Here is a 25830-nt window from a genome sequence, read left to right as displayed (position 1 = left end):
TTGCCTAGTGATGCCTACAGTGAGCAAGTGGAGAGAAAGCTCTGTTTCTCCTGGCATCAGGTCCAACCACTGGCCAAACAGAGATGCTCTGAGCAGTTCTCCCAAAAGGGCACAAGGCCTCTTCTTTGTCACAGCAGTGGAAGTAAGAGGGTTGAAGCTTTTCCTCACTAATAGTTCAGTCCCTGATGATCAGTTCCTGCTGGGACAGTTCTGATATGTACTGCTCCTTATCAAGACTGTTCGAGAGATTATAGTGTCTTGTCATTCACGAGATGAATCCTAAAATGCCACTGGCTGTAAGCTCTGAGCTGACAGGCCTATACTTTGTACAAAAGTTCTGACAGATACTTTTGCTGTATAGTTTTGGCATGATTTTTAGATTGATTTTTCTGCTACATCAGAACTTTGACATTTGCAGTAGTACATTGCTGAATCTCCCGTAGGTCAGAAATCAGTGAAACTTTCCACTGTATACAGCTACTCATGAAATAATAACCTGTTTCCTTTTGTGCCTTTCTGCACTTCCATTAGTTTTAATTTCACAACCTTTAACAAGAAATCAATGGATTGAAGCCCCTGTGCCAGTAAGGCTGCCCGTTATTTTGCATTTTGTGAAGATTTAGATAAGTAGAATCAAAATTTTTGTTTCCCAACTCAAGATGAACTAATTAGCTTCTTCTGCTTATTCCAGTCATATTTGTGGGTTATAACCATATAGTGCACTTATCAGCTCTAGTCTGTCTGTACGAAAGGCGAGGACTGCAACAGTTATATGTGTAAGAGCAACGACGGTTATTTAAGAACACCATATTCTCGTAAGCAGGGTGCCCTGTCTTCATATTTCAGGTAGTGAGCTTTTAAAGAAACGTAAACAATCAAATAGGAAGAAAAAGGAAAGCTAAAGACAGATGTGACAGTAGAAAGAACTAACAGACAAAAGGGAAAAGAAAGGGTGACAAGAAAACACAGAGGCACACACTCCAGAGGCATATTGTGAGAAGAGGGAAATGCTTTCTAGAGTACATAGAGTCCTTTGAAGTAAGCGCTTTATGTAAGCTCTTGTCCCCTAGGGATGGTAGCATTGTGAAGTGTAGAAACACATTTCTACCTTTATTTTGCAAAGCTTGTGAGAAGCTACCACAATAGATTCCTAGTAAAACCTCTTCTCCTTGCTCCCTTTGTCCTTCATTTGTCCTTAATAACAAAATCATCCTTAAATACCACAATAGCGCTTTAGTTAGATGATATAAATCTAAAATAAAAAACCACTATGTAATGTTACAAGTAAATAAAGTCTAAAGGTGTCAGAATTTTCAGCATGGAAGTACAGCTTCAGCACTTCCTTTGGAAGGCTTCAGTCTTGGCAGAGTTAAATCTCTGTGATTAGCAGAATTAAAACCTCTCTTCAAAGTATTTATTACTTTTTTGACAAAACTCTGTGTTCCTGTGTAAATACAGCTTCTGCATATTAGAACACTGAATCATTTTACTAATCTAATGCCAGGCTGTGCAATATTTGCTTTTTTTTTTTTTCCTTTATCTCTGTATACAAATAGTTCCCATTTGGACATTTTCTAGATCACTCAGCTTCCTCTTAGGTCCTTTTAATTTGCTATTCTGATACTATTTCATTTTAAGGAAAGTTAAAGGGGAAAAACTGAGAAAATACTGTACTGAAGTTTTTAGGAGAAACTGTTTAGGTAGACACAAGAGGATACAAAGCAGAAAATTTACAGTTTTCTATATATTTCTACATTTATTGAAAATCAGAAGCTTATAAAATACTTCTAAGCAATGATCTTGTCCTAAGGAAATGCTAAAGGTTCGGTCCTAGACTCTCCATATAAATAAAGCATCCATTGATTTCAAATATAGTCTTACCAGGCAAAGAATTTTACATGTAGTCCTCAGTTCTTTACTACAAGGTCATTAGTTTCATAATATTTACAGAGATCATCAAAGAATCTAAAAAAAATTAAAATCATATAAAATTAATCAGAATAATTTATTTCTCCTCAGTATAAAAGAGGTAAAAACACAGTTCCTAGATTTTTTTTAATATACTGAATGCAGGAGAGGATGTGTGGGTATTTAAAGTCCCATGTGACATACTATATATGATTTACTATATATGAACACATTGCACTGAACCAGGCAGTGCCAATGGTGGTAGCTAAACTCCCTTTAGCCTCTACTCCACCCTGAATAGTGTACTTGAGGCTCAGTACAGCCTCAAGCCAGCATCCTGTCACCCAGCACTTTTAAAGAAATGCACTTGTAAGATCAAGAACTGGTTTGCTTAAAGATATCACAACTGGAAAAACAATTTCTTCTTATTTGTGTATGTCAAGTTAATATTGCTTATCAGCTTATTTCAAGTCACTCTTGCCCCTTGGCTGAATACAATTTCTGCCTTCCTTTGCACCTTACACCTCTACCGTTATCAACAACATTTTACAACTAGTAATAATCTACAATTTGACATATGCATTAAGAGGTTGTTCAATATCTTTGCTGGTATAAATTGGCATAGCTCTAATGAAATGAGGGTCGGCCTCCAAATATTTAAGAAAATATATGAAATACATTTAAGAAAAGAGAAAACAGTATACTTCTCATTTCCAAGCTACTCATGAGCACTTTAGAAACAACACTGATTCCAAGCATTAACTTTCACTTAATCAGATGAAACAATATAGGTGTGGTTAGGGATTTTTTTCCTTTTTTTTTTTTCCAAATGTTGACCTCAGTTCAACTGAAAATTTATAGCACTGATGAGACTAAATTGTTGCATAAAATCCACTATTTTATTGAGTGATTTTAAAAAGCTGTGCAAAGCACTGTCATCAATAATTCAAAGATGAACTTAAAGAAGGGATATGCAATAAATAGTATGACAGCTTTGTCATTAAAATTGAAATTTGGAGACAGCAACCTCCTTAATACAGGTAGCCATTTATAGTTCTGCGGCTTGGAAACAGAACGCATTTGGAAAGCAACAATCATCCTGTGCATCTTTCATCAAAACCAAATTGCAGTGATGTTGCAGCTATGAAAGGATCATCCGGAATGTGGACAGTAGAATGTAGAAGTGTTTCACAAAATATTTTAACAATTAAATTTTGTCTATAACTGTACATAAAAAGACAAAAAATCTGGCCAGAGATTGGTTAAGTACAATTTTAATTGTTGCTAAATAATATAGAAATTACATGCAGAATTTATTCCAGGATTCCAGAGAATAGAAAGTAAGAAAAAGTGTTGGGAGATATTTTTCTTTCTGAAAACATTTTCCAGGCATTTGTTTTCTTTCTATGTGCTGTGACTGATTCTGTAAGGATTCCCTTATGGAGAAGAGTACACTGAGATTCAGGATGTTGCTGCATTTTGTTGCTGGCTGCTATAAACTTCCTTAGTAACTCTATGTAAATCATTATCTCTGCTTCAGTTCTCTTATATGAAGCAGAGATTGTTTCTACTTTTTCACTACCTTATTTTTACCTGTAAAGTGTATATTCCTAAATAATCTCCTACTGTATATTTGTACAGAACCTCATGAAATCTTGACTTTATTAATTGAACAATTAGAAGTCACTAGCCAAAGATCAAATACAGCTGTCAAACTTTGCCAGTTTTACATTAGTAATTTAGAGCTAAGTGCTAATAATGAAGATAAAAAAGAGAGAGAAAAATTAATCTCAGATTATTTGTCAAACCATTTAAAAATAAATAAAAAAAACAGTTCTAAAGATGTTAAATCTTGCTTATTCTGCCATAAAAACTTACAAGCTTAAATTGCCTTCAGTCAAGTATGAGACACTGATTAACAGAGAGCATCATGTCTCTATTAAAATAGAAAGTTATATTCTCCACTGTTCAAAGAGTATTAACTCTCCTTTGATCATCTCTTCACCATTTGTGGAATGAAACCACACCGATGCTTTAAGAAGTGGTAACAACCTTTGAAACACGCATGATCTAATTTTTCCTCTAGAAAAACAGAGAACTGAAATTTAGGAGAATCAGAACCAAAAAATCACTTGTTCTCCCCACTTCTTTGGAGAATCTTGTTTTTTATTTAAAAATATATGTTTTCCCTGGAAGTGAACATAGAATAAAAATTCTTAGTTTCAAAAAAAAGTTTAATATATATTTGTCATTCACTAATCAGTTGTACAATACTGCTGCCAAAAAAAAAAAAAAGTGGGAAAATGAAATGTACCCCAGAAAAACCTGCCAATGGGCTGCCAATTTTCCAAGACGCTTATCGCTCCAGTGCATGCTGCACACTTTTGCTAATCCTCTAGCTTTTAAACTCTCATTCTTTATGATGATAATGAAGATAGCAGAAACAGATGCTTCATCTTGACCATGAAAGAGAGGGAAAAGAGTGACTCTGGATGTTCTTAAGAAAATGAAGATTGTGATCAACAGACACTTGGAAGATTAGTATAAACACTGTGTTCAAAGCCCATTGAAAAATGTGGATAAACTCATTAATGTTGTAGCATATGATTACTCTCCAGGGTTGGTGAAACATCATAAAGTTTGTGTTAGCGTAGATACAAGCGGACTACCAGATAAATAATTCAATTAATTCAAACTCTTTCTCTCACATGCTTAATTGTAAAGAACCTCTCCTTATTTCTGATGCATGTTTCTTTATTCTTTTGTTCCATGGAAAAACAAATAGCTGAGCTTACTGATCACGTGTTTTTGTTATCAGTATTTGTTTTCTGTGAACTGGTATACAAGCTCTCTGAAGCCAAAGAACGTTAAAAGTGGGCGAGCTCTTCAACTCCAGTGAAAATTAGAAATCAGATAGAAGAAATGCAAGGTAGAAACTGAGAATGGCAAGATATATTTTGAAAGATGAAAGGAACATAGAAGAGCAGCAGTCTAATTAAACCAGAAGTGGATACGCTACATCCAGAGCACTCTTCTGTAAATGATACATCATTAAAAGACATTAAAGCTTCGTTCTTTAGGAAAATTTGTTACTACTGAAATAAGAGATGAAAATATATGAGAGACTACATTAATGTTATAAACACCAAACCCTAAGAATAAAAGATAAAGAGCTGGAAGAAAAATACCTTTTAAACAAATAACTAATTCTGGAATACATCCAAAAAAAAAAATACAGACTATTAGATTGAAAAGAATGGATAGTCGTAAGAGCTGTAGTTTATATTGATTGTATATTGATTATAATTATTTCCATATCTTATGCTATCCTATTCAGAAGATCAAAATATTCTTCATAAAGCTAAGCTGTCACACCTCACAGTGCTAAACAATAATCTTTTATTGATGTATGGGGTCAATAAAAGGCAAGCTTTTTAAAAGTAGTCATCATTTTTGGATACTATAGTATTTAGGTACTCCACATATGATTTACGATAGGCTGTTTTTCTGGCCCTTTTCTACCTAAAGTCTGCAGGCTCTACTGCAACACCTTTGGAGCCCAGGACATTACTCTCTGGTTACAAAAGATGGAAACATCCCTTCTCTGTGGTCAGTTCTGCAGCAGGGGCTGTAAGTCATGAATCACAGAAGTCGACTGTAGCAGGGCAAGAAGTAAAAGGGATTATACCTGCATACTGTTCTTATTTTTCACAGCATTATAAAACTATTAGGCTATGTTATTGATAGATGCATCAAAAAAAATTATAAAGCAGCTTTGGCAAAATACTGCTGAGAAGATGCTGTAATAGTAATGTGATGCTTTTGCTTCCTTTTGACGAGCATATATTAAAACACAAATGTTTAAGTGTAACTGAACTATATGTGATACTCAAACATGTACTAGTAATGTACAAAAGATTAGTAGATAACCTTAAAATCTGCAATAGCAGCAATTGCTAAGGTCATTAGTAAACTGAGCCAGTTCCATAAATGATTCAGAACAAATAGTGATTCATCAAAAGTCTATTCTAGGAAGTTGAAAATAAATTTTCCCTCAATTTTCTTCACTAAATCAGCTATTTTTACAACATGTTTTCATTTGCTTCGATCACAGCTTGCACTGCAGAACATTTTGCAAGGTTAAATATACTGAATTGAGAAGCCAGGGTGTAAAATGTTAGTGGGGTGAAAATACACTAGTGTTTAAAGAAATTACATTTCTAGATAGCAGACAGTTAATCAAAATGTGTTTGATATTTTGGCCCTTAAGTCAATAAAGGCAAAAGAGAAAATAAAAGACACAGGACTCTATTGTTTCAGCTTTATTCATCTCAAAAAGCCCTTTCACAACTTCACTAGCAAGGAATATGATTTATATTTTCTTACATTATACATTTTTAGGCATAGGGATGATGTTCCCTTGGCTTAAGGGAGTCCTAAGTATTGTAAGGATATTCTTACAAGATATTGTAAGCATGTTATATCCTATAACCATATAAATGATAAATAAAGAGCTGGATTTAATTATTGATATTAATACGGAAACAAGAAGAGACAATAGTCAAAACAGTAACTTCCAAGGCAACATTTAAAAAAAAACAATGTAAAACTCTATTGCCTGCTGACATGGCAGATGGTTTTTGAAGAAATACCAAGCCCAAGGTGAGTTTAGACTTTCTACAAAGCCAATATTCTTGCAGTGAGCCAAGTCTCATGAGAGCTCAAGACAAAAAAGCTAGCTCAGAAATGCTATGTAAGATCATGAGCATATATTTAGTCCGTTAGTTGGAACAGCAAATATCAGATAGTGGGCTGACCATGTTCAGATCTTCCAAAACATCATAGGAAGCAAAACTGAAATGTTTGCATCAGCGTACAGGGTAAAACACACAAAAGAAGGTAAGCACGGACAAGGAAAAAGGGATCACCACAAGATTTTTAAAAGCCCTTGCACATGCCTTTGCTTTGCAGGCACTGTAGTTATTTTTTTTTTCTGGCTACCTTGTAGACACACAGTAGCTGTTCTTATTATCTTCAAATTAAGCTTAGTTTAAAATAGAATTTCTTACGCAGTGTTACAAATTCTTATCATAGCATTCACGCTTTGCAAAACATGAGATTGTTCCCAGTCCCCAGCCATTGGAGTCATGTGATGAAGCAAATCATTTTCCCTGTAAAAGTAATTTTCATTTCCTTACTGTTTACAGATCTCAAGTCATATCCATGACTTTAGAACTAGTTTCAAGATCTGGAGTTGGCATTTATTCTTGCATTACATAGAAATTCTCTTATATTTGTCCTTGTGTGAATGGAAATTTTTTTTAAGAGTTTGAGTTCTGATATTTTTCTTTGAAAAGCTCCCTTTTGTTCTTCGCAGTAATTGTTATCTGCATAACTTTCACAGGAGAATTTGATGTTAAACTGCTGAGTATGATGGAGGTTAAAAAAAAAAAAAGCATTCTCCAACCCTTTTGAATGGAGTAGTGGCAGCAGCACAGGTACTGAGAAGAGAGTCTTGAATCTCTGAAAACTGACTCTAGCAACCCTCTAAGGAGAAGTGCTCACAGCTGACCAGGACGTTCAGCAAAACACAGGCAGTTAAAAGACTTGTAATTGTCAGGCAGGCCCTGAAGAAGAGAGGTTATAAAGGGATGAGGAAAATTGTGACAAAAACAGTCAGGCAAGACAGACCAATTTTTAGACAGAACTTCTTTCTCCAAATAATGCAGGCAGAGAAAAAAAACACTTTCTTCAAGAACAGATGGACACATGAGAAATGCTGACAAAACGAATGGAGTCAGCAAATCCAATAGTGATGAAGAAATGCAGTTGGGGTCGGTTTATATTGTGCAACAAAGGTGAAACAGGCCATGGCAGAGACTGAAATTGCAGTCAATTCTGGAAGGAATCAATTCCTTCAGTGCTGCACTTATTGATATTAGTTCATAAAAGTAAAAGGAATTTGTTCTATTCTCAGATAATCCATACCCTTGTTTTATTAATATAAATACTGAGCTGCAAATGCAACTATTTAATATTTTAAACTGGATGTAGAGCCTTTGGTCAAAGTAAGCCTCTTCCATTTGCTGTGGTGTAAGCGGTTTTCAGTGAAGCAGTTGTGTGTATACAAAGGAGTAAGTGAGAGCAGCATTTGGCCCACGGCAGTTTGTGAGTGATTCCTAAGGATTTTCAAAATGATGTTTTTTTTGCAGATCAGGAGTTTTAGAATAGCAGAGGACTGCACTTTCCACTTGTGTAAAATGAATGCTTATTGAAAATTAAAAAATATCATTAAAGGTCAATGTAAGCCCAACATTTAGGTTTCAGAAATGCTTTCAGATAACCTATATTACATTGAAAAAATTTGGAGTGATTTTTTTTTCCTTCAATTGCAGTTCTCTAAAGACAAAAATACTATCCTGCAGGATTTGTAACCTAACAAAATGTATGAGAGAGAAAACATGAAGCTGAGAGAAAATTATGTCAAATTTCTGCTGCCTTGGCTGTCCTAAGAAAGTGTGTCTTCTATAAATGGAATTGAAGCTCTTTCTCATGAAGTAGCATTTCTACTATAAAGAAGCTCAAGTAGTACATAAAAAGCATTCTTCAAGATGTTATCTTTAAAATTCTCATTCTCGTTCTTGGAGGTGGGGGAGCAAGAAAGGGGAGCAGGAATTAATTTCCCTGGAAGATGTCATAAATTGAAGGATGTTACCAGTCTCTCTAGTGGAATTCTAAAGAATACGTGCCTGAAAATGACACCCAGTAAGTCCTATAATCTAAAGACTTTCATGAAGCTTCCTTTTCCAGTATTAGAGTTTACTGTGTTAGTTCATCTTGATGCCCTGTTTTGCTCTTTGTCTTTAACTCATACAAAATAATATAGGTTTGGAGTAGCAAGGATAGTTAATGTTGTTAATGTCTCCCTTGCACTGTAGTGATGGGGCAATCACTACAGCATGACTTATATCTAAGCACTTTATGAAACTGAGCTTTAGAATTGATTTTTATAATCAAGTAAGAAAGAAAAATAACCATCAGCAAATCTGTTGCTTATATTTAAGTGGTGTTACCAAGGGAATGCAGTGCTACAGATCTGGGTGCAGCGATCTTGACTCCTTGTTTCATAGCATACTTGCTGTTGGCCAGTGCTGGCCTGAATTTGGGTCACACAGGCAACAATTAGGAATCATTTTCAGCTGATGATTACTTTCTTAGAGATCATAAATAACTGCTGCTTTTTATCTAGTTTATGGAGTGGGATATTCTCTTAAACAGTGGCCCTAATAACACTGTCTCTTATTAACAGAATAAAAGTGAATATTATGAAGAGTAAGCTTCTATCCCTGGTCAAGAGTCAACTTCATTTGGAGGGGGTGGAGAATGAGGTGCTGGAGAATGAGGCGCTGGAGAATGAGACACTGGAGCATGAAGCACATATTTTACACTCCTTGGCAGAATCTGTAGAGGAATAAACATCAGAAGCCCCTCACTAGAACATGCATTCTTATTCTGGGGGATGCAGCCTTCAAGGAAGCAAAGAAAGGATCAGACTCTTTTTGAGACTTCCCACATTACCTTCTATCTGGATGTAAGCAGCGGATTTGTAAGTCACAAAACAAAAATCGTACTGGGTTCATGAAGTGAGCTAAGCACTATCTGCACTTTCTGCGATTTCGCAGAAAAGGACACAGAGCTTGCTTGCCAGACTTACTGTCGGCCCAATGGATAGGTGAAATCTTGTGATCACCATTAAGAGGGGAGAAATGAAAGAGAAGAGCTACCTGCAATGCCTCGTTACCTGCATTGTTTCAATAAATTATACTGTTTCTTTGTACAGATGGTAAATGTTATCACATCTCTAGCCCCTAAATATGCATCCACTGCTGATGTTCATAACATGTCTCCTATAAGCTTAAGGCTGAACAATTTGTCATCTCATTAAGCCCTTTGGAAGCAGTTATGCCTCAGGGGGTTCAGTCAATCAACAGCAGTAGAAAAGAGCTGCATTTCAAATTTTCTTATTTATAGGACTTGAATAAGCAATGAAAGTGGGTGCGAAATACTTTTAAACTAAACGTGCAATCATCATCATAACTTGGAATCTGAATACATGACATTCAAAGTTGAGCAAATTGCTTGTGTTTCAGAAGCTTCACCGGAGTTAATCGGCAATCAGAAATCACTCAGCTGGTATGCAAAATAGTAATGGGGGAGAAGGGCTGCAAAATGACTAGGGAAATGGCGGAGAGGAACTAAGAGTTTGCATGCAATTATTCAATCAGTAACATCACCAGCAAAAGGTGCAATAACACAGTTGTCCTCAATCCTCTTGTGCACATCAGGAGGAGAATACCCACGGAAACCATGACTACAGTGTGGGTATACTGTATCACAGCAAGTATCCCAAGGATACCTCATATAACACACTGTAGGAAAATGCAGAACTGTCAGGCAGATGCACACTGTTTTAAATTACTACCAATGACCCTGGGATAACTGACTGAAAGCTGAAGAACATCACTCTGTGGGATAATTGGCTTGATATTTCTGGGATTAGGATTTCAGTTACTTCTAGGGACAGACTTCACCATGTCAGGCTGAGCTTTCAGTTCCACAACACTACACAGTCTTTCAAGCCCTGAATGTCTAGGTCCTGCAAGATCACTTTAATCTGTATTTCTATTGTTCTTACTTTATGTATATAAGAACATACTTTACAATACTGAGATACAAAATGAGTCCTTCTGCACTCGTCCCCCTCGTACTTGGTAAACATGCATCAAGAGTAGATATATTATGTAGAAGATAACCCTCTACCATAAAGGGCAGCATTTCAATAGAAAGCCTTTGTACTTCAGTGCTCCTTAGCCCTTCCTTTCCTTTCCTATAGTTCACCTCTTACTCTGCATGAATATGGCTAAGTGAAAAATGGAGTGGTCAAAGTATTTTCTTCCTTGGCACCTGCACAGTTCTGCTGTGTATGGTTTACACTGTTAGGGTGTTAAAGTCTGGAAGCAGTGGGTCATATCCTCAGACAATATACATCAGTATTGTTCTACAGCAGTCATGAAGCTACATCATTTTGTACCAGATGAAGATATTGTCTGTAGACTGTGATTTTAAAAAATTAAAGGAATATATTTTCCTGCTCAGTTTTCCTTCCTTTAAACAAAACCCTTTCTAAAACACATATGCGTGTACTCTTAGTATTTTAAACACTGACAGCTGCCATTTCTGTTATTGATTTGATCCTCCATTTATTCTGCCTAGGTAAACTGTTCTCATGGAAATTATATTTTACAACATTTCTTAAGAGCACACAGGACACTCCAGAAATGTAGAGTTTCTCCTTGTTTGGAAAAATTAGACTCAAATCTGAGAAACTAACTGCATAAACCCCAAAATATAATTTTAGACATCATCATTTAGTGTTTTAGGCTTTAACATCAGAAACTATGTCTGAATTATGCTTGTAAACATAACTTCTTCTTTAGTAAAATATCTGCAGATCCACTCAGTATGAAAGCCTTAAAACCAAATGATTAGCCAAAGTTTTCATAAAATCAAACTTTCAAGAGGAAAAAGCATAAATGTCGGAAGAAACTCTACTGCTAGCATTGGAATGGAATATATGTTCTTACATAAAAGAAGTTAAGCTCTTCAGTTCTTTTCTGCAGAAAGAAAAAAGAACTATTTCCTCATTGCTAAATGTTATCTTCCAGTAAAGAAAACATTAATGTGAGACAGTCTGCTTTGGCACAGGGACAGCTCCATGGAAAGATATTCTAAAACAGGAAGTGAACAAAATAGTTAATGCTAAGAACATTATTCAGCTGCCATAGAGGTACCTGGAAAACTCTCGCTAATTTCAACAGGAGTTGAATTTGGCCCTATGTTTACAAACTACTGCCAAAAAGTTTGATAAAGCAAAAACATTAGTAGAATATGTTGTTTAAAACAAATGCAATGAGATGGAGAACAAATCAGTATTTTTCAGTAAAAGGGAAACAATTAAACATCATTTCAACTGAGAAAGGATTAATTTAAAGACACTAAACACAGGAAATATATTAAACAACTACAGCATACATAATCAGAATGTGCCACATTTACAAGTCATTTAAAGTTTGCTACGGATATTTTATGTGTCTATATAGACTATTTGGAAAAAAATTCAACAGAGTACCAAATATAGAGGGCCTAACTCTCTACTGCCTTATAGCAATGCATAGCAAGCATAAACTCATTGCTTTAGAGGTGCTATACAAGTAGCAAACAGCTGTGAAAGAAAAATCAGCCAGAAATTATGAGTAAATACTCTGAAATTGAAATAAATGAAGTTGCACTGCTCTAGCACTGGAATTAAGCCAGGTTTGAAACAGCCTGACAAAATAACAGTATATACTGATCATCATTAAAAAGCCAGTATTCATCCACAATTTTAAATATATATAAGTTTAAATAGGTTCACTTTCACAGTCATTTATAGACCTGCCACTGCAATGGATTTGTGCTGCTGTATGTTGGTGTATCTTCAGATATCAATAGATTAAAATAATTTAGGGAAGGCAACCACTGTACTACTTATACATAATTCTACATATGCATTCAAATAATGGTCAAGATGTGTTATATATGCTTCTCTGCCCCCGAATTACAGAGGATATATATCTGTTACAGTTCTTACCTACTAAACAGAAACATTCAGCTCAAGTTGTTTCCACAAACAATGCGTATGGTCTTCCGTTCAATACCCATGTCAATCACTTTGTTAACAATTATCCAGATAAACATTATTATCCTTTTATTTCAAATGGAAGAATGTGATTTTCCTGGGATGAAACAGCAAAGCAAGGGAAGTGGGGGCAGAAGACACCTTAGAGAAGCCATATCCATAGATCATGCCAAACACACAAGACAATTTCCAGATGACTATGGTCTCCAAGAGGTTGCCTACTGTCTGTCACTGTATTCCAACTTACAAACAGTACTCAAAGTAGACATGATAGCAATTAACAGGAGTTTTGGTAGCTCATATCACTGACCTTTTTTCTCCTTTTGTTATTACAACATGCGTAGGTAAACTTCAACAGGGAATTCAGTTGCTACCCCTTATTCTTCTACAGTTTACAAAGCAGGTTTCATAGCTACTATGTGCAGATCACATGCAATCATCACCTAATATCAGGCATAACCTTTCTCCCCATCTCTCTCACCTGCACACACAAACACACAGAGCCCGGAACTGCATCTGAGATGGGAAAGCTGAAAATCATCACCTCCAATATTGTATGCCCACAGGTAAAGCTTAAGATTTAAAACACCAATAGGTTCAACACTGCGCTAAATATTCCAGGCAAAAACATATTCAAACATCCTCTGGATACCATAATACAGTATGAAGTCCATTGAAATGTTATTTCAATCACAGATATTGGTGGATGAGCTGGATTTGTTCTTCATATTGTCTAACTATCACAAAGTAATCCAAGTTCTTTGCCAAGAAGAACTCTGAGGTAATACCACAGTGTAAAAAAAAATGGTGTTCCATTTATTTGTCTCTACTTTAAGCACTAAACATCTTTCATTCATATTCAGTAAGGAAGTACTTTCCAGGCATCCAAACCTCATACCCAGATTCCAGTTTGAGATTTGATTATCCACCTTAATCCCATTAGACACTAATCTTTTAAACAGCAGGAAAATTGCTGACAAAACACCACAAAGAACATTAAAATTCCATTCACAGGGGGAATTTAATATTACAATTAGTTGTAGTAGCAACATAAGTATTGTAATTGTTTACATTTATTTAGCTATTCAGTGAGAATTAAAAAAATATTCAAGGAAATATCAACAGCAATTGTTCTCTAAGTGAAAAAAGGTGGAGGAAAACAAAACAATTTTAATTTCTAACCCACAGGATTAAGTTCCATTTGCTAAGTATCCAACTTAGATATTGTTAATAACTTTACCCTAGTTCTTAGGAAATGTGACTTTTTCCTTCTCCACATAAATGAAATACATTTAGAGTATTCTTTTAGAGTTATGTTTATCAGAAATAATTCCTAAAAGAGTTGGGTGGTATAAGGAAATGTGAAGTTTTCCATCATTTGGGGAAGGAACCTAACGACAATTGCCGCAAAACACCGAAGTCCAATTCACGAAATGAACTGTACAGTAGGGGATCTCATTTCTGCTTCCCTGTGCTAAATCCCTTTATCCTAAGACAGGCTCATCTAGCCCTAAATTATTCCTGCCAGAATTTTGCCTAAACCACTACAAACAGCCTCCAGTGATGAGGATTCCACAGTCTTTCGAGGCAATCCATTTTAGTGCTTCACCATCATTACTACTTCACCTTATTCCCTAATGTCTAACCTGGATCTCTCCTGCTGCAGTTTAGGCCATGACTTCTTTTTCTACCCACCGTGTTTGTAGACAGTATACTGCTTCTTCCTTTATATCTGTTTGAAGGTCAACATGCTCAACTTTCTTTAGACTAAGCAATCCTATCTGACTCAATCTTTCCTCAACTGTCATATTTCCTAAACCCTTATCATTCTTGTGGATCTCCTCCAGCCTCTTCTGGAACTGTCCACATCTCTCTCAAAGTATGATGTCCATAACTGGCTGCCATACTACAGCTAAGGCTTTCCCTGTGCTAAACAGAGCAGAACAATTTTTTCATGTCTTATAAACCATAATCCTGTTTATACATCTTCATATAGTATTTTTTTTTCTCAGAATAACATAATATTTTTGTCTCGTATTCCTGTTGTGATCTAAAATAACTCCTGGGACATTTTTTAGATAATTCCTACCTAGCCAGGTTTCCCTGCACTCTCTACATGTAGCTAAATATTTTTGATAAAGTGAAAATTTTTGTCCCTATTACATAACATTTCAAATTTCAGAGTGCATATACAATCTTTTAGGATGACTTTGAGCTCTAATTCTGCAGTTCAGCATACTTGCCATCTTCCCAGCTTGGAAAGAACAGCAAATGCTATGACCGTTCTCTCCTTTTTATCGTCCAGGTCGTAAACTAAAAATGAACGATAACTGACCACAGAAAAGTCTTCCCTCCCCCAAAACCATGTTTCCATTTGGACTGTCAATCACTGCCATTGATTATAATTTACTAACTAGCTTTGCAATTATACTGTTGTGTTTTTGTTTTGACCATGATCCCTGATCAGCTTGTAGTAATGCTGTATGAAATATAAGCCTTGCTGAAGTCAGAACACATGGGGCCTGTTGTTTCTTCTTTATTCACAATTCCTTTTAATCTGCTGTAATAAGACGTTAGACTAGTTTGACACAATTTAATTGTAACTCATCAGTGTTGCTCATTACTCCTTTCTGTATTTTCTTCCAAATGCACGCAACCCATTGCTTTGATTATTCATTCCAGTATTTTTCTAGGATTGAAGTTAACATAACAGGTCTATAATTCTCCAACAGTTCCTTTTCCTTTTAAAAATACAGATACCATGTTTTCCCTTTTATGGTTTTCTGGTACTGCATTTATTGTTAACTGTACTGAGCTATTTAGCCAGCTTTTGAAGTTTTTTGGGCTCAGCTGATCTGAAAAACAGAACATTCTGAGTGATTTAACCTGTCCTTTCCCTACTCAAGGCCAAAGTTTTGGCCTGTTTCCATAAATATAAAATGTGACAGATGTCTGATTTTTAGTGAAAATCCATAACAAAAAAAATTAGACACTTTAAAGTTCTGTGTTATGCAGCAATAGCTTTCCCCACTTGTTGAATAGTGATTTGACCAAAACGTTCCTTTGTCTTTCTCTTATCGTTAATATTCTTACAGAATATTCTCTATTATTCTAAATGTCACTTAGCATTGTCTCATTTTACACTGCAGAAAGCATACATTTCATTGATAATCAACTTGCATCCACGTGGCTTGGTACCTTAAGGATATTAGTCACCAAACTTCCAATAAAATCAAAATCAGAGTGAATATGTGAAGTCAGTGGAGGACTAGGTCTTGTTGCTCAAAGACATGTCAGGTCTACATGCTTAACTCACTTTTAAAAATGTGGTAACAGCACTTAATTATTTGCATGCTTTGGAAAAAATATCTCCTTAGACATACTCCTATATAGGCCAGCACCTAAACACACTACATGAATGGGCTGACAGGAACCTCATGAAGCTCAATGAAGGTAAATTTAAAGTCCTGCACCTGGGAGTACCTTCATGCATTAATGCAGGCTGCAGCCCACCTGCATAGGTAGCAGCTATACACAAAAGGACTTGGGAGTTCTGGTGGATGACACCTTGAACATGAGTCAGTGGTGTGCCCTTGTGGCAGTGCAGGTTAACGGATACTGGGCTTCATTTGTAAGACCACAACCAGCAGGTCAACAGAAGTGACTATTTTCCTCTATTCAGCACTCACTAAGGCACATGCGGAAAACTGTGCTGGGTATTGTGCCCCTCACTTCGAGGCAGATTTTGACAAACTGGAGAAAGTCCAGCCATAGTCCACCAAAACGCTTCAGGGTGGGAGCATGGTATGAGATGATAAGCTGAGAGAAGTAGTGTGGCTAGCCTACAGAAGAGGAGGAGACCCAGTCACAGAAGACTATGAGACTGTCGTCTTACAGAAGTCTTAGTCTTGTAGAAATCCTACAGAAATATGATAGAAAAAATTCTTAATTTCATCCTTGCTTTTTCTAGTAAACATTTTCTGCAGATGTGTATCTGTACAAAGAGGGGTTATTGACAAGACAGAGCTGACTCTTCTGGGAGTTGCACAGTGAAAGGAGAAGAGGCTAAAGTCATGAAGTCTAACAAGAGAAATTCCAGCTGGACATAAAGACCAAAATTCACTCCTAGGAGGGTGGATAAATGCTGGAACAGGTTGTCCAGAGAGGCTGTGGAATTTCCATTCCTGGAGCTTGTCGAACCTCAACTGGACAAGGCCCAGGTGATCTGCTTTAAATTTGAATTTAGCCAAACTCTAAGCATTTTAAATAGTCGTGTGAGGTTCTAAGAGCAACCTCCAGCCAACTAGTAACACGTGAGTTAATATCTAAAAAATCCAAATGTTTTTAAGAAGACAAATAATATTAATATAGCAGAAAGTAAACTGAAAACGAGTAGGCTGAGAGCCTTCTAACATGCCTTCTAACATAACGCCCTTTACATATTTTAGGCCATGTTCCATTTCAATGGTAAAAATAAATTGTTTAAGCAACTGAACAAACACACAGAATTCAAAGATTTCAATACTATAAGAATTTACCACCACATACATATTTCAAGATGTTTTATTCATAATGCACAATGTGTCATCTAACATTGGCTTAGAGCTCTACATTATATTCTTGTAAACCATTCCTACACGTCTCAAAAAAGTCTTCTAATTCTGCAAAAGCCAGGCAAAAGATTTTCAACATATTGCGTAATTTTTTCATAGGTTTCTATTTTAAAAAGTCAGTCACTCTAAATATAAAAAAAATATATCCTAGAGTTCTAAAACCCCACTTCCGTTCATCTTATTTAAAAAAAGAAAAGAAAGAACTAGAAAGATTTTGAATTACTTCTTTGCTTTTATCTGGCAATAGAATTCTTTTTCCTTCCTTATTTTTCCCTGTTTTAAACACTAGCTACTTTTGCAATGAGCATCCATGCAAACAAATGGAAAATGTGGTGGCTGAAAAGAAATACTCAAATGCATGCATAAGTGCATGCCATTGTGAACATGAGAATGCACATTCATAGTGGTGAGGATTACTATGCTATATTTAGGAGGAGTAGTAATGTGAGCAGTAAAATAGTCTATAAATTATATATATATACCCTTTTTTCAGGTTTCTAAATAAGAAGAAGCAGCATTTTTCCCTGAGTGTACAAACTTTTAGAAAAAAAGACTTATTTCATCTTTGCTTTTTCTAGTTGACTCTTTCGGAGGATGTATATTGGTCCTACATCCCCCCACTGTACTGTAAGGCATCTAATTCCATATTACCAAAGATGTTTCTGTCGTTTTTCCCTGCATGGCCTTTTGGGCTGAGTGGGAACCTGTTTATTTTTATGCTCTGTTTTCAGTGTTATGCGAGAGAGAAAATAAGGAGGAAATTGAATACGGTTGTAAAAGAAACTATGACAGATTTTATTAGGAATTGCACTGGTTATTTCACTGTGTTTGTTCTGAACTGTATTTTACCATATGTAGAATAAGTTAAAGGAAAATTCCAGCATTCAATCTCTTCCTCCTGTTAATATTTTAAATAACATATATGGCATATACCAGCCAATCAATCAGGTTCACTTTCCCTAAAAATCCTTTCTGATCATAAAAAGTACTTTAAGTTGTGAATATAGGAAAGGTCTGCATCAATCTTCCATCGGTGACCACTGCTGACCAGAAAGATAGATAGACATTTGCTGCCCTCTTTTGGAACAAATAAGTGAAGATTCAGCAAATGATTTTGCATTGTTTTGTTTTTATCAGATGTTTCCCTTTGCCACTTCGCTCACAATTGAGGGGTTTCTAGTCGACTATTTGGCTTGCTCACATACACTGTTGGGTTGAGCACTGAAAACTTCACCAAAACAAAGACATTGTTTACTAAGATGGATTTTTTTAGAACATGGACCATGCAAATACATTGAATACATCCTTTTAATAACTGAGTAACTGCAAATTTATTTTAATAGATAACACTCATATTTGTTAATTATTAATTTTATTAAAAGTTTTTGATGAAAATTGATTTGAGTTTGATTGAAATGTTCTTGAAAAAATAATAGAGTTTGTCCTGCAGTTGTAAAAAGAATTCATAAACAGTGGCAATATCTCTTTATTAGCAATATCTCTTTATCCATTACTTCTGCCTTCATTTTGACCTGACACTGAAAATGAGAACTATTAAACTAAGAATCAAATTAAATGAAATAAAACTCAAATTTAGAATATTACAGAGGCTAAGTAGCCTATTAAAGTTGTCATCACCTATAAATACAGCAAGGAAAATATGAGCAAACTCTCAGAGACCGTAACCGGGGCATTAGGATGATAGACGCAGGATATTATAAATAAATAAATAAATATTGTCCTATATAAATGAATATTGTCCTATACCATTTTTATACATAATAACTTCTTGAATGCTATTCTTTAATGAACATATTCTGTGTTAGAAACAGAATATGGCATTTCCAATTTTTATCAATTCTCTGTAAAGGCAATCCTAAATGGACTTCACTAAAATCAATACTCTATGCTGTATGATAGGTCTCAATCCTGAAACCAGATCCTGAGTCAGATATTCTCTACAATTAGGTGGTAGCTATTTGACTTTCATGCCATGCCTGTTCTATGTCTAGGACAGGCTCAGCTGAGCTCTAAATTCAAATTCTGATCTGAGTTTTAAATTTGTATATGCAATCAATCAGACTGGTTTGGAAGTAGAGAATACAATTACTAAGCTGTAAAAATCTAGAATGTATTATATTGTTTGATGTAATTTCTGTAACTGAGACTACCAATGTAATTAAAAAGTTGATGGTGTTTTATCAACATCATCAAATATGAAGAGGATTGTAACTGTGCATCTTTTAGAAGAAAATTATATGGTGACAAATTTGACACATATGATGCAACAGCTTTTTAGCCACAATTCAGTGAAGTATGAGGATGAAGCAAAGTACATATGTAGTCCTTTGCAAAACTGGGCTTACTTCCTAAAAAGGAAGTTACAAAGATACTTAAGACTTTAAAGCTTGCTTGGATTATATAGAGCGTTGAAGTACTCCTTCTCCATTACTTACCTGTTTGTTAAGCTTTCAACCTTAGAAAGCTTTTGGCTGCAAAATACAAAATTACAGTGATACATTACATGTTTTTGCAGTATAAATATATCTCTCATTGCTCTGAAGGACCTAGGAGCCATATCAATCCTTACAATTACTCTGTCATTTTCCTTGTTGATTCTGGACTTAGTAAGATCAACAGTGCTGTCCACCTCAAAAATCCTGAACTGCTTGCTCTCTTCTACGTATTGTTTTTTCCATACTCTTATTTGTTGCTCTCAGCTAAAATGCTTAATTGAACTTGAACAGCAGTCTCCAAACTGAGAATGTCCCATATAACATTGTTCAAGGAAATCTGAAGCACATTTACATTGCTGACTACATCACTGTTAACTGAGCTTATTTACTATTCTTGGTACTGTGTGCATAAATCCAAGAGCAGGCACCATCCTGACCAAAAAACACAAGGGCCTCAGCAATACAAGGCTTTAACAAATCAGTATATTCTTGCGCTTCTTGAAGAATGCTCCTGCATCTGTCCTGAAAATGCACGAAGTACTGTAGATTCATGTAGAGAAAATCCAGTGTATCAGGTGTGCTGCACATGACACTATATGTAGCATCCCAGTTTCCATACACTGCAAAATATCTTCATAGATTGAGATTTTTATTTTATTTTGACAAAAAAGTATGTATTTCAGACTGAACTGATTCTTTTAGAGGGAGGTTTTTTTGGTTTGTTTTAGTGTCGTAGCCCAATGTCATGTCCAGAATTCTCAGAAGCATTCAGAGATTACTGGATGAAACTCTGTTATTGTCTTTAGAAACTCAGTGGATAATGACAAGCCTAACCAGATAAGACAGTACATTTTATTTACCAAGGACATGGTTGGCTCTGTCTAATTCTGATCGCATCCCAGAAGTCAATAGAAAATTTCCCTACCAGTAAGAGAAATCTAACTTGTTTTAAGTGGAGCCTGCAACAATTTATCAGTCTGTCAGCAACCTATATCAGAATTCCACTGAAGCAGATTTGTCAGATGCTGTAGCAGAAGGCATTTTTTTCTTTTTTACTTTCACTTCATCTACAGTACAAGAATTTTAAAAGTTTCTTAATCACAGCTGGAGTGTAATTTCGGCTTGTGGTGCTTCCAAACACGCAATCACTCATTGTGATCCATAAACTATGGTGACTTTATAAAGTGGTATATGGGAAAGAGAATTTTGAAGCCATAGAATTCTTGATTAAGGACAATAGATCATTACAATGTCCTTCAAGGCCGTCAGTGGAATGGCTCATCTACTGTTTCTGCAATTCCCCATGTAGCCATTCAGCTGTACTGACTGTGATAAAGAATTTGTACAGGTGGCATTAGAGACCTCAATAGCTCATATTACAGTAGCTGTTACTAGCTCTTTTTGGAATAGATCTTTTCAGCTATACCTGCAAAATTTGCAATCACGCATCTGCATTTGTAAAAGTCTGCTTTTGTGTTGGCATATAAATTCTGAATGTATGTATTCCTACACCTAAGGATTTGTCTTTTCTTCTAGAATGATTATGACTGTCGTAATTACAGCAACAACATCTATAGCTAGGATAGACTTACTATTAATCTGACATGTTGACATTTTATCTGCTTTAATTCCTTGGCCAAATACATCCTGAAACTTTTTAATCACATAATAATTATTATACTGCCAAATGATTTTTTGGTTCATTTATTCTTTTTTTTAAACTACTTCTGCTCCTAACAAGGCCTTTTTTTCAGAGAGGTTGATTGGTTTCACAGTTTAATTTATGTAAACCACCAACTACCTAGTGCCTGATATCCATTCAATAGCAACTGGAATTCAGAATTCATGCAGACAAAAGGATACAAAATATATTATAAACTTGCAGCATCCTAGTTCTTTGAGTAGCCTGTGCTCATATCTTGAGGGTCATGCCTTCAGTAACCTGACAGAAGTAAAAAGGACATATAGTTCACTTGCAAGGGACACATGATGAGTGCTGTTTCATCATGTGTGCAGTATGAGCTGTATCTCTCTCTGGAGATCTTCAAGGGTTTAGGATAATAGGAAGGCAAAGAGAGACAGAGAGGTGAACCACAGCTGTCAGCTTTTTTATTCTCAGTTCTAGTTTTCTTAAGGGGTTTAAAACTGTCACTATGATCAAAAGCTTAGCACTTAAGACAGCCCCCAGGCAGCCAGAGGAGGACAACACTTTTATGTTTAGTGCTTCCTATCAGAATCCATAATCTAGATGCTGCCTATTACTTCCATCATTGTAACATTTCTTTATTAGGTATAATAGATATTAGCAAACGTGTATGCCATCAGCTTTCATAAAAACCTTTCTTCTATATCTGTCTGTTAAAAACATGTGAAAATATAGGTTAAGATACTGAGAAATACATGTACATAACCTCCAAATCTCTAGTCCTAACAAACTCCACTCTGTAAAGAAAATTTCACAGCACTGTACTTTCCTCTAAGCCAGAAAATAATTATACCTACTACACTGGTTGCTATTCCAGTCCCTCCAGATTGGCAACCTGCCTGGCTTAGAAAACCTACCTGCTAAGCTTCCTGCTTTTAAAACAGTTATCCATCTCTGTATCAAGCTGCATCTGTACACAACTCATAGCTCATGCTAAAGACGCCATCAAGACATGCTAAAGGATCCCTGAGACATTTGCTACTGCTATTTGTAAGACCTCTTCCTAACAGTTGTTAATTTTGCAGTTTTACATTGAATGCTGCTCAGTCTGACAGGCCTCAAGACAAAACACACAGCTTTAAATACTGGTGAACCCTATAACTCTTATTTTTTCTTGCAACCAAACATAGAAAATAAAAAGATGGATAAATAGGAAACGATTGATCACCTTTCTCTTTTTTTGGCTTGGATTTAACTTTTTAATATATACTTTTAATACCACTGTCATAAAAAATTGTTTCGGGATAAAATTCCCAGAGAGCAAAAGTTTGCATTCACTTCTGAATAAATGCTTTCAGCCAAAAGGGGACAAAAAGTTGAGAAAAGCTGCACAAAATTCTTCAGAAACCGATCAATTCCAGTAGTTAAAAAACTTAAAAGGTCAGAGCTTAATTACCATAACTGTTTTGAAGAACTACCTTCCTTGAAAACATTTTCAAAAGATTACAGCCAGCCAGTTTTTAAGCATGCTTGTACTCCAGGTGCATTTGAGCACATGTTGGGCATGTTGTTACTCCTTGGAAATCTTCTTCATCAGCAGCCACAGAACATGCACTCCACGGAGCGGACAAAGTAGCATTTATTCACTGCTCCAGTGGCATTACCTGTGGCCTCGCCTTGGCCACTCATCTCTTGGGTCATTCTGAACAAATCACTTCATTGCTCTTCTCCTTGTCTATAAAACTGAGACAATAATGTTACCTCCTTTAAAGGCTCTTCAGCGTCTCCTGATGATAAAGAGACTGTTACATTGTAACTTACACCCTCACTGAAGCCCAGATTCTTTTTTACTGATTCCCAGGGGAAGCAGCTTTTTGGATCTTTCAGGAAAACTAGCATTCTTAAATGTCAAATTACTTATGTTGAATCAGAGAATATATCTTCCTGTATGTCTGTACAGCACTCAGCACAGAGATATTTGCATCCTGATGAGGTACAATAGCAAGCACAACAACAGAAACACATAAGTTTGGAGACACTTTTTGCAGTCTCATATGAAGGAAAAAACCTGCTGTTGAGGCTTCTGATATTCAGAGGAATTGTTGCTCAAACAGAGCAGAGTTTCCTGTGCTTGCATGGCAGACAGATTCTTAATACCTGCTTGGGGCCACAGTTTGGATGATGGTTTTTTTTTAATTAGAGTAAAAATCTCAGAACCACTGTGTCAAAGCCCTTAGTGAAAACGAAATTATAGTATCTGAGGCACAATCTCTGTTTCAACGCCATTTGATTTTCTGCTTTGTACACATTTGCTAGAGTTAAGTGTTGTGGGACCTCATGTCCCCATTGACTTATTTCTGTCATGACGTGTTAGTTGTGATGTGATATAATGAGTTGCGGCACAGTAACCCAGTACAGTCCAGTGAAGCACGGTGTGTAGGAAACTTTACTCAAGTGCTCTTTTTCCCTTCTGTAAAACTCAGGCCATCTGACACCTTGAGTCATCTCAACCTAAATGAGTAGATGACAGAGCAAGACAAGTGGATCTCTAATGTTACTAGAGTATTTGAACAGAAATACATTCCTCAAATTCAATAGCAATATCCAGAAAAATTAAACCCCAAGGTAATATATTGAAAAGCCGAATTGTAAAACTTGTCACCTTTGTTGGAGAAGTTATGTCAGAGAATTTTCTCCTAATTTGTGGTCTTACATTGACTTTACGCAACCTTCAAACTAACCAGTAACATGACAGAAGATCTCTGAGACTGTGTTTTCTGAGCTCCACCATGGCAAATCACAGGCAAATATTTTCATAATAAAATCCCTCTTAAAAAAACAAATAATACAGTTACCAATTAACAAGGCTTCGCAAATCTATAACTTTGAGGTGACCACAAGAAAACAAGAAGAGTATAACTGGAATATGCTTTGAATTAGAATCCTTCTAAAAGTATATCAAACTTCTGGCAATTTTGGTAAAGTACTAAGAGGCTTACATATTTTGACTTGATCCAAAATATACCTATAGTTTGGTAAATCTGGATGCAGTTTCCTACCCTGCCCTACCCTACAAATTCAAGATTTGTAGGCTCTCTGTGCATCTTTTCTCCATTGGTAAAATGAAAGTAAAAGCCTTCCCTGTTGCTGTCAGGAAAAATAGGGTTTAAAGCATATTTTCTGTCCCCACAATACTTCGTGCAAACCCAGTTGCTCTGAACAATGTACCCTCAGTGTCATGTGGCAAGGAAAGGACTGTAGTGTACTAGTACTCAGTCCCTCCCTTGCAGCATCTCTCTGTCATGCTGCATGGCTGGAGGAATTACATAAATCACAGCATGGTCTAGCTAAAAATCAAAGCCATCTCCAAAGGGAGATGCCTTTATCTAGGTCTAGTATTTGCAAGCCAGCTGCCATGGAGCTCTTAAGCTTTGACATAATACAAGTGTGTCTTTCACCATTGAAAATACAGGAAACTGATTTTTCCCTGGCTTTTTATCAAGTTCTACATGAATGTTCTTAGGAAAACTCATATCTGTATTGGAATTCCCTTCTTTTCCACTTCTTTCAATTAATTTTGATATAGAGTTTACATGTGGTAAGAAGAAAAATACAAAGAAAAAAATATGTGTACTTCCTTCCTTGGGGAGTTTTGCCACAGGCGTTAACTACTTATTCTTCAAACATGCAATAGGGCGTTTCCTTAATTTTTAAGAACACATTTGGATCCCATTATTGAATGTAACCATCAATTTTATGTGATCATTTTAAAAGAACTCTTTTATTATGATATATTATTTTTATAGTGTCATGCATAGATCAAGGTCTTACTGTGCTTGAGAATGCAGAAACTTACCATTAAAAGATGACATATGTGTGTGCAAAACTATAAAATATATAAAGTGATCTGTTTTTAAACTTATTCAAAATCCTCCATTATAATTATGTCTTTTTGTAATCCTCTTAGAAGGATGACTTACTTTCATTCCTCACACTCTGAAAGCAGCCTGGACATGTGAAGTGACTGGAGAAGTGCTCATCCGAGCTTTCAAAGCAAGAAGGTTATACGCGCTTTTTGCATGCGAGTTGAAAGCAATGTAAGGTACATAGGGTATAAACTCTAATGGGATTGTGAAGTTTAAACCTGCTATATCTGGAAAATACCCTGGGTGTTTATGAAAGCCCTTTGTCCCTATTTATCAATATTACAGTAGTCTGTGGTCTAAAAGTCCTAGCTGACAGTTCAGAGCCTTGTTGTGCAAGGCCCTGTACATGCATGCAGTGCTGTAAAAGCTTCCAGTGGAGACATTTGAGAGGCTACTGGCAATGCTATAGACTACAATAAGAGACAAAATGGGAGAACCTGGATAGTAGCTTTGAAGAAAGAACATTGTGTCATGTGGCCCAACTGTAAAATAGAAAAATTGCATGTAATTATTTGCCAAGCTGAGTGTGATGATGTGAAAGGAA

At 35.9% G+C, this 25830-nt stretch overlaps 2 long non-coding RNA genes across 2 annotated transcripts in view; one reads left to right on the top strand and one right to left on the bottom strand.

The window, feature by feature from the left end:
• LOC138064748 (uncharacterized) overlaps positions 1–9683 on the top strand; it is a 43844-nt gene extending 34161 nt beyond the window's left edge. The window contains exons 5-6 of the long non-coding RNA XR_011138004.1: positions 8556–8673; positions 9218–9683. This is a non-coding gene — a long non-coding RNA (uncharacterized lncRNA). The remainder of the gene's footprint in view (positions 1–8555; positions 8674–9217) is intronic.
• The window catches only part of LOC138064749 (uncharacterized), a 120876-nt gene that overhangs the window by 21363 nt on the left and 73683 nt on the right, over positions 1–25830 (bottom strand). The window lies entirely within an intron of this gene.

The sequence above is a fragment of the Struthio camelus genome, chromosome Z, assembly GCF_040807025.1.
Source record: "Struthio camelus isolate bStrCam1 chromosome Z, bStrCam1.hap1, whole genome shotgun sequence".
Classification (NCBI taxonomy): Eukaryota; Metazoa; Chordata; class Aves; order Struthioniformes; family Struthionidae; genus Struthio; species Struthio camelus.
The sequence above is the reverse complement of the archived record's forward strand: the minus strand, read 5'-3'. Positions and strand labels throughout refer to the sequence as shown.